Source organism: Lycium barbarum, chromosome 11, assembly GCF_019175385.1.
Source record: "Lycium barbarum isolate Lr01 chromosome 11, ASM1917538v2, whole genome shotgun sequence".
In the NCBI taxonomy this organism is placed as follows: Eukaryota; Viridiplantae; Streptophyta; class Magnoliopsida; order Solanales; family Solanaceae; genus Lycium; species Lycium barbarum.
In genome coordinates, this window is record NC_083347.1 from 3,747,036 (window position 1) to 3,761,452 (window position 14,417).

Sequence of the window (14,417 nt, forward strand, 5' to 3'; positions counted from 1 at the left end):
GATATGGGTTTTCATGGATTACGGACGGATTCTCAATAATCATAAAGAAATATTAAGAACTCAATGATGGAATTATAACAATTCATACATAATATAATCATGGACATGGACCTAGGGTTATCATGAGCATGGTATAGAAACCTTAGTTTTAGTAGAGAATCATAATTTATGGATTATGAGGCGTGGGGAAGAAACAATGATGTTCTCACACGTAGATAGTAGCTCTACATACCTGGTAATGCTCCAAAACTTGAATTAAAGAGTTGAACTTTGATGAAGATTTCCAACATCTTAAATCTTGAACCTTGAGATGGGTTTTCTTGAAAACACTAGTTTAGGAATGATGATTTCTTGTTTAGATTACAAGGATATGTATTAGAATTGACTTGAAATAATTAGAGTAGGCTTACCTTGGTGTTCTTGATGATGGAAGAGGGTAGGAGGTCGTTCTAGGGCTTGAAGGAATGAAAAATAATGATTTGAATTGATATGGACGTATATATACTATTCTGGAAAATTGAATTTTACGCCTAGTTAAATATTGGCCGTATTTTGAAAGACTGGCCGTATTTTGAAATACGGTCCGTATTCCGTATGGACTTCACTGCGTCTCTTCAGTAAAATGACCATAACTCTTTGTACAGATGTCCGTTTGACCCCCATAATATACCGTTGGTAAGGTATTTCAAAGCTCTACAACTTTCATCAGGAAGTTTTCCCAAATTTCAAATATATTTTGAAATACGGGCCATATTTTGAAATACGATCCGTATTTAACGATGTAACCTCTAAGTGTCAAATTCCAGAATGCTCAGAAATCTTTGGTACCAGTTTACGACTTGAAATACGGGCCGTATATTGAAATACGGTCACTGTTCATGGGCATAAACCACCATCTTACAACTGAAGAGGAAATTTCCAATTCCCACATTCTTTATCGGGTTTTCTAAGTCTAGGATCATGGTCAAAGCTTAGGTTAAAGGTACGGAGTGTTACAATATCTCCCCCTTGGGATCGTTCGTCCTCGAATGATGGGTCATAGTTAAGAACATGGCTGGACATGGCTTGAATACATGAACATGAAAGAAACATGACGTAAAACATAAGAGCTTGACATGGTTACATGGGAACATGGTCATGGATCATGAGAACTGAATACGTGATTACATGGAAACATGTACAAGGGTAACATGAAACTGTGTAGCGCCTACATGAATAAGAATCATGAAACATTTGTCCTCGATTTATGACTAGTGGTTAAGAATCACTACTAACTCTGGAATCTACAAAATTTATGGCAGGACTTCCTTCATAATTCAGACCTTCACGACATTTCTCAAACACTTACCAGCTAACTAAAGTACCAACACACAGCTCACACGGTATCTTAATACGCATGATGTGACATAACGTGATTACTGAATCTTGAATGTAGCTAACATATATACTGAGCTGGCTTGAACACACGGATATTGGCTGAATGATTACATGATTGCTATGCATGGGGTTTGGAAGAATATCCGTAGGCATGAATGATAGGAGTACTGGAAATAGGCACGAACATGACATGATTACCTGGGCGTAAGACGCATGACGTGGGACCTAAATACACGAAGACTGGATGATATGAATACATGAGTGCTAATTTGTCATGAGATTTGAATACGTGTAAACATGGATATTGTAACATGGGATCTGAATATCGAAAACATGATTGTTACAACATGAGGGTTGAATACTAAGAGCAGGTAGGATTTGGATACTTAAAGACTTGATCATAGACGTTCATTTGTCACCATGGTAATATAAGATAGGAACATGGCTTAAGCTTTGAATATGAGTTAGGCTTTGAATGTAAGCGCAACTCGATGCGAATGCGACAAACTTGAGTCGTATAATAAGAATATGATCCTAACATAGGTATTCATAAATCTCTAGCATAGGCATGACATGAATACGTCGAATCTGAGTAGAATACTCTTGAGATAAGTACCACAGGTACCACAGGTTATATGAAAAGTTATCTATTTGAATATAGGAATGCACCTTACTTCTGATTATCTTTTTAGCTGTTAATCATGATTATGAATACCTTAGCTCACCTTGCTTATTCTCGTGAGCGTATTATAGAGGATTGAGAGAAAAGGAATTATTGGTACTATTCACATGAGATACTTTGTTTTAGAGAACAAACATGACATGGTGCATCGTACATGGAGGACGTAACGTGTAACATGCGTACATGGGGACGTGATTCATATGGCACGAAACGTGAATACGTGAATAGCATGACATGGGACATGGGTACATGAAAAACATGGCGTTCACATGAGTATCGGCATACCATGGCGTATGGACTTGAATTCATGAGCATTGAAGTAAGACTAAGGCATAAGTGTGACTTGCGTGGAGTACAATTGTAGGCTAACTCTTGGGTACTCAGAGATGTAAGGCATGGATAAAACATTACCTTTAGGATTTAGATATATCGAAAGAATAGGACATGGTTCAACATAGCTTACTCTTATCACCGTGAGTAAACTAAGGCTCATGAAAGAATGGATTATGGGCATGAATAATTCGTTCTTCGAGCATCTAAGACATGGTTAGAAAGTCACCTTGAACATAACGAGGCATAGATACTTAGCGAAACAAAAGGGAATCATTTCATCATGATCGTAAAACATTAGCTAGAGGAACATAAGCATGAGTTACATAGAATCGTTGATAGGACATCCATCTTGACTTACTCTCATTATTGCCTACCAACATCACTTTTATGCTATTTCTATAGGTGGATGCTTGAATAAATCTATCGTGGACATGAGCACGTGAAAACGTAGGTAATATACCATTAATGTCGAAATAAGTCATTTACCCAAGGCATTCTGTTATATCCCGTATTTTTATACGTCGAGTTATTCGCAAGAATCGACTCAAGTTAAAGACGGGATCATTTTCGGGCACGAAACAGAAATCTTTAAGTTCTGGTCTCTATTAGAAAATGAATTGCTTATGAATTTTACTTAGTGTAAAAAAATATTAATGGAAAGTTTAGATTAATTTACCATGATTAGATTATTAAGTGGGGGTTAAAATTTAATTTTTCACTAAACAAGTCATTAGTGCACAAAGTGGGCCCCACCAAGACATGTGGCCAAATTTAATTGGCTCAAGCCTTGAGTGGGACACTTGTCACTCCTAGGGGCTGAAAATATAGTGAAAAATCTGTGCCCAAACCCTCATTTTCATCTTCCACAATAAGCTAGAGAGAGAGAAAAAACAAAAGCCATGGCATTCGGCCATGGCTAGCAAATTGGAGCTCAAATTTTTTGATCCAAAAATCAGATTTTCCAAGTATTCCAACCTGTTAGGAAGGCTATAATAACGTGGAGTAGTCATTTGGAGCAACAAGAACAAGTATTAGTTCATTTCACAATTTCTAGCCAAATTAAGAAGCCAACTTGTTAAGGTAAGATTTCATTTTTTTTTTGTTATAAGATTGGAGTTAATGATGTTGTAATGGATCTATTAAGTTGTATTATGTGAAGTTGGAAGTAAGAAAATTGTTTGATTAAAGTTGGCATTAAAAGTGGGCAGATTTGGAGTTGTTTTAATTGAGTTGAATTTGATTAGTGTTGTCACTATTATGGTATGATATTTGTAGATAATTTTTTAAGTTGAAGGGCTGGAAATATGGTTATTGACATGTATAGGGGCTGTTGTCAATGGTAAAAATTATACTTGATTCCATGTGTTTGCGATTTTGTGGAATAAAGGTCGAAAATTGTATTTCGATGTTGTAGTGTTGATGGACTGTTTTGGGTTTCCTATTGAAACGAAATTGAAGTAATTCTTGTACATGGATGGTTGTTGTTATTAATGTTATGGATTATGTGTAAAAGGTGAAAGGAAAGTTTAAATCATGTTAGAACTTGTTGTGAAATTAGAGCAGTTTCCTTGCATATAATAGTTGATGTTGTTGTTGTTGTGGGCTGTTTTGATAAGGTTTTTGGTGGAAAATCTCATGTGATTATATGGCTATTTGAGGTTGTCATTGTTATGGTTAAATTGTAGTTAGGGGCTGTTCTTGAGGAATTGGAGAACTAAGGATAGTTAAGATTTGTATTGTGACGTTATAATGGACGGGGCTGTTTTAGAACTTGTTGTAATGTTACGATAGTTTTCTTGCATATAGAGGTTGATGTTGTTGCTGTGTTGTTGCTGATGTGAATCATCAAACTTGGAGGAAAGAAGCGTATAAAATATCGTATGCGAAGTGTGTGCGATCTGCTTGGTATATTCTTAGATGTTCGTGAGATTATCGGTCATTGTTATGTGGTAACTAAGGGCTGTTTTGGGGCTGTTTTGTAATGAATTTCGTGGCTGTTTTGTGATGAATTTCATGGCTGTTTTGTGATGAATTTTGTGGCTGTTTTGGGGCTGCTTGTTATAAATTTCGTGGCTGTTTTGTAGTGACATTTTGGGGGCTGTTTTGTTGTAATTTTCGTGGCTGCTCTTGTTGAGTCAAAATGCAGGGATTATAGTTATGATTATGTACAATATATGTAGTTTATTTGCTGGAGTATGGGCTGTTCTTGAGGGCTGGTCTAACATTGTTAAAGGGGCTGGATAAACATAAGGAATTAGTGTATTAATCACTTTGTTGTTGTGGTTGTTGTACTCCATGGATGTACAGAGAAAGAATGATAGCAATGGTGTATGTAGTGCATATGGGGCTGATTTTGTTATGTCCTTGAATTGTGTCTTGTTATTGATGTTGTTGACCTCGTATGTGAGTTGTGGATGTGTGCAAGTAGTGGAAGTGCTGCCCACTTGTTTTTATACAAGAACGAGTTATCGTTTACTAGCAACCACCAATTTGACGGACATGCTACCATTGTTATAGGTTGAAGTGTCAATCGAAACGAGTTTAAATTATTGAATTGGTACGGACGACAAACGGTATGTAAAGCCTAACCTTTCTTTCTTTTGGCATGTCCTAGAACTAAGTAAGTTATGATACGTATCTTGGGGTAATTCTATTCTTGATTCCGAGCTTGTTTACGATTCTTATTCACTTCTTGATATGAGTATGTTTAGTATAGACGAGATTATTATATGATTGAATAATGAGCAAAGCATAAAGAGTTCTTGTTTTTAAAAGAGTTCTATAAGTATTAATGTCCCTAACTTTCGTAGACAGTCTCGGATTGCTTTAAAACGTTCGTAGAGGGTTCTATAATGAATAACGTTTATAACTTTCTTATGCTGATTCGGATTGGCTTGAAACGTGTTTATGATTTTACTAATGATTTCGAGAAAACTAGTTTTATACTAAAGGAAATATAAAGTTTGATTTTCAAAATCACTCCGAAGGGGGTGCGAGGTTTTACTACTTCATTCCATTTATGACTTATGTTTACTTTACATATTATCATTATCATTATTATTATGTCGGGACTGGCATGCCCGAAGGGGCCAGGGTAGTATTATGTCGGAACCGGCATGCCCGAAGGGGCCATCATCATTATTATGCCGGAAGCGGCCGTCCGAAGGGACTATTATGTTACTATGCCGGAAGCGGCCGTCCGAAGGGACTATTATGTTACTATGCCGAAAGCGGCTGTCCGAAGGGACTATTGTGATACTATATTTATATTGTGTATCCTAGAATTTATGTATGCCATATTTATATTGTGTATGCTAGAATTTGGGTAAGGTACCATATGGCACGGTTCAAATGCTGTTCCAGGTTACTCCGGGTTGCCTCTAAAATGGTTTACTGTTATGCCTCTCCTTGTTTATGATTCAGTGATGCTTTACATATTCAGTACATATTCCGTACTGACCCCCTTTCTTCGGGGGATGCGTTTCATGCCACGCAGGTACACCCCGTTGAGTAGAAGACTTTGCTAAAGGTGTTCCAGCGGGATTGGCGAGCTCCATCTCAGTTCGGAGTGTTGCCGGGTCAAGTACTTATGTCATTGTATTTTGTATGTGTTAGAGACTTTGCAGACAGTGTCCTGTGGATAGGGCGTCGAGCAGTGCGAATCATTTATATATGTTAAAAGAGTATGTATTTCCAGATGATATCTGTTGGTAAAAAGTGCGTAATTGATTGAAAGTTTTTCATAATCTGTATAAAGACGATGATCTTTATTTGGAAAGGTGTCATGTTTTAAAAGTTTTTGAAACAACAGGTTTTGGTAAAGCGAACGTTTAAGGGTTCGCTCGACTCTGATGAGAGTCGGGTGCCCATCATGCCCTATCAAGATGAGGGTGTGACACATTCTCCTCTTGTCCAAGGAATAGGTGTGCGTTCCATAGGATTCTTAGTATTTAAAATATTATGTTACCTTCTTTTCGATCCTTATCAACGTCAACATCATCATAGGAAATCACTTAGAAGCCAGAACGTGGACATGTGTATAAAAGCACGATAAATACATGGGACATGAATTTGGTTTTTAACTTTAGGCATGAGTACAACCTGATGTGCGAGACATGAAAGGACATTGTAACACCCCGTACCTTTAACCTTAGCTTTGACCATGATCCTAGACTTAGAAAACCAGATAAAGATGTGGGAATTTGAAATTTCCTCTTTAGTTGTAAGATGGTGGTTTACGCCCATGAACAGTGACCGTATTTCAGTATACGGCCCATATTTCAAGTCGTAAACTGGTACCAAAGATTTCTGAGCATTCTGGAATTTGACATTTGGATGTTACATTGTTAAATACGGATCATATTTCAAAATAAGGCCCGTATTTCAAAACGTATTTGAAATTTGGAAAACGTCCTTGATGAAAGTTGTAGAGCTTTGAAATACCTTTCTAACGGTATATTATGGGGGTCAAACAGACATCTGTACAAAGAGTTATGACCATTTTACTGAAGAGACGCAGTGCAGTCCATACGGAATACGGACCGTATTTCAAAATACGGCCCGTATTCCAAAATACGGCCAGTATTTAATTGAGTGTAAAATTCAATTTTCCAGAACAATATATATTCATCCATATCAGTTCAAATCATTATTTTTCATTCCTTCAAGCCCTAGAACGACCTCCTACCATCTTCCATCATCAAGAACACCAAGATAAGCCTACTCTAATTATTCCAAGTCAATTCTAATACACATCCTTGTAATATAAATAAGAAATCATCATTCCTAAACTAGGTTTTTCAAGAAAACCCATCTCAAGGTTGATTTAGGAAATCTTCTTCAAAGTTCAACTCTTTGATTTCTTCTTGAATTGCTAGCTTTCAGGTTTATGTCATCACCTATCGGCTATTTCATTTTCTTTCAAAATGGAATCTTGTCTTATCATCTAAATTCTTTATTATTCTCTCGAGATGTATGTTGTCTATTCGTTCATTTTATGTCGCAATCATAGAGTTGGCAGTTTTGATAAATAAAGTAGAAAATAATAATAATAGATGATTAAGGAAAATCAGAAATGCATTCATAGATTTTGCAATTAAGCTTCCAAAAGATGAAGTAAAGCAAACAGAAAAATCGTGCTATAAAAAGTTCACTACAAGTTCAATCCACCAAGACTCCCGGTGAATCAGGGACAGAGTACAAGTCTAATTCTTCAAAGTCTCTCCTGGTTCAGCACCCCGTATGGTCGGTGTCTTGGTGTTGTGAGTAGTTGTCTTCACTGGTACTTGTTTTGGATTGTCCCCACGGGAGCAAAAGTTGATGACGTGCCCATCTCCATCTTTCCAATTAGCGTAATGGTCTTTTCAAATTCTTAACTTCTTCGATAGTTATCATGTTCACGTTGGCGTTTTCGTGAGTAGGCAAAGGGATTGTTGTCCACGTTGGGCCGAGCTCCAGTGAGCTGGATTGCTCCCTCCTTAATCAAGGCTTCAATTTTGTTTTTGAGCCCATAACAATCTTCAATGTCCTGCCCAACAACTCCAGAATGGTATGCACAGCGCTTGGAACTGTTAAACCATTTTGGAATAGGATTGAGAATTTTCCCTTCAATAGGTTGTATCACGCCTGCTGCTTTCATTCTTTCAAACAATTGAGCCAAGGGTTCAGCGAACCGAGTGTAATTACGGGTGTTTTTGGTGTCATGGTTTGGACGGACTTTATGTGCTGTATGTGGTCGATTTTGGTAAGTGGGAACTTGAACAGTTTGGTATGGACGTGGGTTTTGATAGTGAGGTGTTCGGGGTTGGTAGTAATTTGGTCGGGCATTGTAGACAGGGTAAGTAGTTAGTGGAGCTTGGTAGAGTTCAGCGTAGTTGTAAGGGTAGAAAGGCTGTTGTGGATGGTTAAAGTATGTAATGGCTTGGTTTGGTGGGTTTAGGGAAGTAGTTGTAGGTGGTGGGTTAGTGTTGGTGGGTAAAGGAATGTAAAGAGTATGACCTAGTGATTGATTTGGTGGGTTGACGGGTGGTGGATTAGGAGTAGCATAGGTAGTGTAAGTGGGTGGTTGATTTTGTGGAGGAGTATAGTTAGTGTAAGTGGGTGGCTCACTTTGTGGAGGAGTATAGACGGATGATGGATTTGGTGGGTTTGCGGGGGTGATTGGAGGTAAGTTGTTGTTGGTAGGTGCATTATTTCGAGAAGGAGAATGTTCAGGAACTGGAGATTCGTGATGGAAAACGAGGCGGGTTTGGTGCGACGTCCCTAGGTTCAGGAGGCGGACTTTGGAGTGTAACAGATGAGTTGGTCGTGTTTCTAACCCGATTTAGTTCTGCACGTAGATCCTCGATCTCTTGAGTTAGGCGGGCGATATGTTCATCACGTTGAATAGTAGTTCCGTTTTCGGAAGTCTCGGGGGGATCACCAGAGATCACGATGTTTTCCACACCAGTTGAAATAGGTGCGGCCGGATCAGACATAGTAATTTCATTTCCTTGAACAGCCCAACTACGTTCAGGTAACGATGACGTCTTTGACCTTGTGATGTAAGGATGGTCGGCCATCGAGTGTCAACACGAATCAACTCTCTTTTGGGAATAAAAGAAACATAAAGTAGAAATGATGTCAGTCTCATTAACGCGTCTAGGTAAAGCCATGATCACGTAAAGTCAAGTAAGTCATGTAGCAAATGATTCATCAAATAAAGTCAAACAAGTTGTCAAATAAATGTAAACGATTATATCAAACAATAATAATGCGTCCTAAGATGCATGTGACCTCTTTGTGCCAGAGGTAGGCCTAACGTTTGTTTGAAGGGTAAAGTGTGCCATAATACGTCATCCCGTTACTTTGATTAATTAAACAAATTCTATTTCCCTAAAATTAAGTACAAAAGTAGTGTAATATTTATTACATGCCAAATGAGTACAACATAAAGTGTTTCCTAATCTGAGTAAAGTAAATACAATTTCTTATGTCTAAATTTCAGCTCCGTTTTGTGATGTCATTGATCTTCGTCATTCAATGTACTCCAATGCAAACCCATACCTGTCATCAAAACGTTAGTCATTCCCTCCCTCCTAAAGTTTAATTAATTAGAGCAAATAGTCAATATTTAGGCACAGTTATCCTTCAAACATGTACATAAAGTATGATTAGTGTCACTTGGGGTCGTGAACCCATTTGGACATTTGGGTAAAGTCATCTAATGGGCTTAATACACCAAGGGTATTAAACCTCCTAGGTCATGAAATGTATGCTCTTAATAAAGGGTGTTGGTTTAGCTCTATCCTAGGTTGACTAAGAGAGGGTTTACTAGACGCAAGGTTCCCGAGCGGACAACTCGAGTGAGAAGGCTACGCGGTCTCCGTTATTCGGACACCCCGCGCATACGCCAACTCTCCTAAAATTTGGGATTTTGAAAGAAATTTGCGGGTGCGCAAAACACACCTCACGTGTATGTGTGATAGTGTGAATTTTCCAGAAGTGGAGGAAGTATGAACGGAATGACAGTTTTATCAAAGCGAGTAACACATAAGCGGTTTATATCAAACCAACAGTTTATATCAAACAAACAATTAATAGCATGTAAAAAATAGTTAACAAACAAATAAAGTAATTAAAATAAGCACACAAAGCCTATTTAAACTAAATCCGTTATGGTTAGAACCTAAGTGTCCCCAGCAGAGTCGCCAAGCTGTCATACCACTTTTTAACCGGGTTAAATTAGAAGTACAACACATTGGTGATTCCTATTTTTTGTTTATTTCAAGGAGTCGCCACCTAATTATTTATGGTGAATTAGGACACCTAAAGTTTATTAAAGTTACGTTTAAAGTTAGCTCTGTTTAAGGTCTGCGAAACTTAAGATTCTAGGTAAGGGTTCAATTAGTCTAAAGGGAAGGTATTAGGCATCCTTTAAGACCCATTAACAATGGTTAACCGACCAGACTTATGATTAATTAGGCTTAAGTGTAAATATAGTATTTTTAAATATTTAAGAAAATATCTTGAAAGTATTGCTAAAGTTATAGATAGAAGTAAAATGTTATTTAAAGTAAAATTTGTAGAAAAGTAGTGATTGAATAAAAAGAGTTTAGTTATAAATAAACCAAAAGAAACGGAATGAGTAATGTTCATATGTATTCGGAATATGAATTACGCCAACTAGCAAATTAAAATGTATTTGTAAAGTTATTGCAAGATTAATATTAATGTTTTAACAAATATGTATTTCAAGTGTTCTAAGATAAAAAAAGAGTAAATCTTGATTCTTTTAGCTCGATGTGGTCGTGCTAATTTGAAAAAAAATCAGTCATTCAAATAAATGTTATGGATACTATAAATAGTTTAAAACATAATGGAAGTGAATGTAATTTGTGGAATTAACTACCCATTACTAAACTAATACCCTTAATGTCACTAAGGTTTATCTAAATTAGCAAACAAAAATGTTAGTCATACAATACACATTAAATTCACAAAAAAATAAAAATTGAGGAGGTATGATGTAAATGGGCTCAGCCCACTTTCCAAAGAAAACTGATGTAGTTTGTTGCGGCTGGGCTTCGGCTTGGGCTGATACCAGAGGAATCACGTTGGGCTTTTAGCCCAACGCCAAATGCGGAAGGAAATGACGAGTCGCTTGGACTCGTATGCGATAGTCATGCATAAAAACGAAAGAAAACGATTAGTATGCGATCAATAAACAAGGTTAAACATGTAAAATATAACTCAAAACAAATCAGTATATTATGCATATATCGTGTATATTTAAGTATATTCCATGTGTACACCTTCATAGTCAACAATCAGCAACATGGATCAAGTAAAGTATTATGAGGCTGATTGAGCATATAACAAGAAAAGCAAGCACTTAGAGTATATTAACAGTCATAGCAAACAGTGAGCAGGGATCAGTTAATGGATTGTATTTAATCAGGTTTTAACTAAACATATGTGTATCATGGCTGCTTGACACTTAGGCTTTTTAAAGGCACCAACTGATGACTGCTGAAGTTTTAAACAACATCTTAATCACATTGATATAGTTTGATAACAGCTAACTCACATTTTATCTTAGATTAAGAATCGTGTGGAAGGAACTATCACAAACCACATTAGGATCACTCCCCATTAGTTGTCCTTAAAGATTTTACACTTTCTGATAATAGATCTTGAAATTCAAACTTAATCTTCTACATTACCAAAACCAATCAAGACTGACCAAACGAGCATAAACTTTGAACATACAAGTATAATGATCTGGTTTTCAATTTAAATCATACAAATTCTGGTGTTAAAGCAAAGAGAGTGAACCAGAATGTGATATCTTTATTCGGCCTCAACTTAAAAGAAAAAAAAGAAACTTTAGCTAGACAAACATTTTTTGCTGATTGAGAGGCGTTTCAGAGACTTAAGGACTGAACAGACTTCGCGGAAAAACATAAGCTAAGCAAGCAGGCTTTGGAAATTCTCGATAATCAAAGATGCAAACTTTAAAGACAGAACTAGAGTCAGTTACTCTTCTTCTTTTAGTACAATAGAGGTTTGAAACTTAAGATCCAAAAACATATTTAGACTCATGAAACAAGTACTGGAAATAAACATGGACTAAATCACATTGAAGCTACGTCATACACTTGAACTAAAAATAGTGCAGGCTACAAGTATAGGACAAACTAAACAGCAACCAAGAGCATTCAAACATGTCTAAATCTAAACTAAAGCATAATGAAGGCAAACTAGCAACAAACAATCAAATGAAACAGCAAACTACATCATATAAACATTTAAGCACATCCTTTTCCTTCATTTTCCTTTTAACAATACTGGGCTCCTACTTATTCCTTTTATCTTTCCCGAAACTAATTCCTTCGTTTGAAAATAAATAGAAAAAACATTTTACCAAAGTTCCACTCACACATAAATACAGAACTTACTTGCTAAATACATAACAATGTCCTTATCCAAGGTCTGAGTTTACCTTACCTTGATAATTACCAGCTTAAGACAACATGATATGGGGAATACAAAAAAAAAAGATAACAGGGCAGATTAAGAGGAAACTGGAAACAACAAGTTACAAGCTAGTGGCTGCTAACATAGATGATCAATCACAGGCACTTTGACTAGACGAAAACCAAAATCAACTACTGTTAGCCGATAACTCAATCAGAAACTACTTTCAAGAAGCCTGTACACCAATTTGTTGGTTATGCAAAAAAGAAAACAGTGCACAATGAACTGAAACCAGACAACATTCGGGCTGACTCATTCCCATAAAGTTTACACATCAGTTCCCGGCTTAACAGACACAAACAGAAGCAGACAAACATACATGTGATGAAACAAGCATACCAAAATCACATCTAAGTCATTACGGCACATGATCGATAGATTTCGTTAATAAGTGACTCCAAACACCATTATAAGACTCAACAGAACACTAGCACGAATTCATAGATGATAACAAAATTTAAATCCTACTACGAACATGACACTAGTCGACTTGTCCGACCAAAATGACATAAAGAACATGCATAATCACAAAATGAACTAAACTACCAAAATCGACTGCAAATAGTTAGAACAGAACCTAATGTCAAAAGAGTTACTGACTTTGGTGTATAATACGCAAAATGAAAAAATCCTCATTCTAATGACATCTATGATGTGAAGAAGTATATCAAAAACTAAAACGCTTCCAACGCATAAACACAGAACTCTTAACACACATTAAGCTTCGAGCAAAAATGCAAGAAAGGAAAAAAGGAATAGCACCTCTTGTTGGTGCAGTGAACGGGGGCTCGGGTCTCGGATCTACGTTCGAAGACGACGAATAGAGGGTGCTCTGATTAAACCCAAAACTTAGATTGTATGAAAATATTGTGATTTAGAGTAATATCTGGCTAAAGTTCACCGGAAAAGTGAATTCATGGTCGGAAGATGGTGGGTGTCCCTAAACACTGAATCAATTCCCAAAATCTGAAGATTCATCCCCCCTTCAACTGAATAATTCTTGTAACTTTATAGAGTGAGGAGAGAGAAGAGCGGGAGGACAGAGATTGTCACACCCCATTTTAACCCGGAGTCAAAATTAGGAAGTATGACGTATTGGTGATTCATAGACTCATTTGGACATTTGGTAAGGTTGACTAATGAACTTAATACACCAAGGGTATTAAGCCTCCTAGGTTTAAAATGATGCATGTCCTTACAAGGTTTTGTTTTTCGCTCTACCTAGGTAGACTAAGAGTGGTTTTCCTATGACACAAGGCTCCCCCAAGCGGACAACTTGGAAGTGGAAAGTCCGTGGCCGTCGACTGCACCGCCGATCGACTAAATCCACAAGACCAATCCAACTAAAGGGGTAATTTAGTAGTGCACGGGCGCAAACTGCGAAGCCGCTTTAAGTGTGTGAATATGTGTGAGTTTCCAGGAGTGGAAGAAATATGAACGGAATGCCAATTTAAGGAAAGCAATAACATACATATTACATAGAAAATGCATATAAAGAATAAAACAATAATAAAACATTTAAAAACATATAAAGCAAAAAATACAAAAAAAATAAAGCAAAACAAACAAAACATCCAACAAATTATTTATTAACCTAAGTTGTTATGGTTAAGAACCTAAATTCCCCAGCAGAGTCGCCAAGCTGTCACACCCCATTTTAACCCGGAGTCAAAATTAGGAAGTATGACGTATTGGTGATTCCTATTTCTTTTGTTTTTAAGGAGTCGCCACCTAATTAATTTAACGGTGAATTAGGACACCTAAATACTAACTAAGGTAAAGTTGAAACTAAACCTTCGTTAATAGTCTGCTTAACCAGTGTGATTCTAGGTAAGGGCTCTATATTATCCTAAAGGGAAGGTGTTAGACATCCTTTAGAATCCGTTAACTTACGGTTATCCGACCAAACTTAGGTTAATTAATTATGGTGAGAATTTGTATAAGAGAGGATTTTGAGTGCTTATTTTAAATAAAAATTTATAAATATTGCTAAGGCTTTAAATAAGAG